We start from the raw sequence: 2,924 nt of genomic DNA on the forward strand, positions 1-2,924 counted from the left end.
AGTTAAGTAAATAGTTGAAGTTATATTGACAATCTTAAATTATCAATTGACTATGTTCTGGCTCACTATCTAATGGTTTAAAAAACAACTGGCTTGATGGCAAACGTACTTACTGACCCCTGATGTACATGTTTCAGCTTATATTTTGAAGGGCTTATTGAGGGGACGTGACATCACATAGAAGCAATACCCCTAAGTGGCTCACTACACATGTGGATCACATGACGTAAACCATGAGGTAAACCAGTGTCAGAAAGATTTGCAGACAAATGCAAAGGGATCTGCAAATGCACTGTGATCTGCAAACACAGATTCGACACTTGAATGCTGAACTTTACACAGAATTTTTACACGTCTTAGAACAGTGGTTTGAAAATACATGTTAGACTGTGTGTATTTGCAAATTGTGTAGAGTGCATTTGTAGAAATTGGTAAAACAGCAAAACAGTAGTGCCAAAATTCTTAAAACAATCTACAAACAGAATATGACCCTCATGCACAGACAAATCAATTTGCATTCATTTAAATTCTGGTTTTCAAGTACAAGTCACAGATTTCTATTTGAGAATCATGATGTGTTTATTTGTGGATTATGAATCTATTTGTAGATCATTTTGTCTGCAAATTGTAATGTGTATTTGTGAATCCTAGTCTGTGCATTTACAATGATTATGACATCTATTTACCCCCATAGAGGTATCCTCAAGTTTCCTCCATATTAAATCTGTGTCTAGTAGCTTCGCCAGATGTCCAGGTTTCAGAAGTGTGACTGGTGAGTAAACTATTATGGTAACAATTACCTACCACTTTATCTAATTCACTATATTGTCACCCCTTATCACCTGTATGACTTCATATGAAACAATGACATACCATTAATGTAGGATAATAGGAACTTGGCCAGAAGATAATCGTTAGCAACTCTGAACATTGAGGCATGTCTGAATAGTTGTGCTTGGCCTGTTAATGGCAGCCTGAAGAATTGGCCCTGACAGGCAGGCAGGCTGGCGTCAAGGTTGGCAGAGAGACACCGAGAGAGAGAGGGAAAGGGCGAGTGAGTAAGAGAGAAGTTGGCATGAAAAGAAAGGATCTGAGCCAGGTCTTGCTGCTTAAATGGAGAGCCAACAGCAGAGAGGGGCTTAGCTGTCCGGACCATTAAAACAGCCCAACACTGTTTTCTGTGTTGTGTGTCTGTGTGATCAACACACTTTTATTTCCCTTTCTACATCTAGTTCAATAAATGTTCCCCTGCACAGAGATAATCAGGGCAATGTTGCAGCAGCCCTTTCCTGCTGGAACTGTGTGGCTTTGAATACAGATCTGCTCAGACATCAGAACACAGACGTTTAACAAAACTTTACCAGAAGTTTAACAGAACTTTAACAAAATCAGATCTGTCACACATATTGTAACTTTCAACATACACCAAGGACAACAGCCCCAATTTCAATTCAATTCAATTCAATTTCAATTTTATTTATATAGCGCCAAATCACAACAACAGTTATCTCACAGCGCTTTTCATAAAAGAGCAGGTCTAGACCGTACTCTATGATGCTATTTACAGAAGCCCAACAGTTCCCACCAAGAGCAGCACTAGGCGACAGAGGCAAGGAAAAACTTCCTTTTAAGAGGCAGAAACCTCGAGCAGAACCATGACTCAGGGTGGGCGGCCATCTGCCTCGACCGGTTGGGGTGAAGGAGAGAGAGGGAGAGAGAGATAGAGCAGGAGAGGAACAGAGAGAAAAAGAGAGGGATGTAAGGAGAGAGAGAGGGAGGCAGCCTACACAATATATACACACACAGAGGTACAGACAGTAAAGGTGATGTTGCTATAGACTAAATGAAAAATGGTACAGATATTTATAGTAGTGTCAATGGCAACAGTCGCAATGCTAATGATTACAACAATAACAATAAGACTAGCAACAATAGTCGTTGCAGCAGAGGGTGTCGAGCAGGAACACGGGGGCAGCAGGTGACCCGCAGCCACAGATCCAGACTCCACAGCTCCAGAGCCAGAAAACCTGCAGGAAGTGATAGGAGGAGAGAGGAGAGGGACGAGAAAGCACAAGACTACCGGAAAGGGGAGAAGTTGTGTTAGTAACATGCAATAATGGGATGAGGTTGCATACAGAGGGAGAGAAAGTAGAGGAGAGAGGAGCTCAGTGCATCATAGGAAATCCCCCGGCAGTCTAGGCCTATAGCAGCATAACTAAGGGATGGTTCAGGACTACCTGAGCCAGCCCTAACTATAAGCTTTATCAAAGTGGAAAGTCTTAAGCCTACTCTTAAATGTGGAGATGGTGTCTGCCTCCTGAACCCAAACTGGAACCTGGTTCCACAGGAGAGGAGCTTGATAGCTGAACGCTCGGGCTCCAAGTCTACTTTTGGAGACTCTAGGAACTACAAGTAACCCTGCATTCTGGGAGCGCAGTGCTCTGGTGGGGTAGTAAGGTACTATGAGCTGTTTAAGATAAGATGGTGCCTGACCATTAAGAGCTTTGTAGGTAAGAAGAATGATTTTAAATTCTATTCTGGATTTTACTGGAAGCCAATGCAAAGAAGCTAAAACAGGAGAAATGTGATCTCTTTTCCTGGTTCCTGTCAGAACACGTGCTGCAGCATTCTGGATCAGCTGAAGAGTCTTAACGGACTTTTTCGAGCAGCCTGATAATAAGGAATTGCAGTAATCCAGCCTAGAAGTAACAAATGCATGGACTAGTTTTTCTGCATCATTTTTAGACAGGATGTTCCTGATTTTCGCAATATTACGTAGGTGAAGAAAGGCGGTCCTTGAAATTTGCTTAATGTGAGACTTAAACGACATGTCCTGATCAAAGGTAACTCCAAGATTCCTCACAGTGGTGCTGGAGGCCAGGGCGATGCCATCCAGGGAAACTATATCTTTAGATAATGCGTCA

Source organism: Micropterus dolomieu, linkage group LG10 (assembly GCF_021292245.1).
Source record: "Micropterus dolomieu isolate WLL.071019.BEF.003 ecotype Adirondacks linkage group LG10, ASM2129224v1, whole genome shotgun sequence".
In the NCBI taxonomy this organism is placed as follows: Eukaryota; Metazoa; Chordata; class Actinopteri; order Centrarchiformes; family Centrarchidae; genus Micropterus; species Micropterus dolomieu.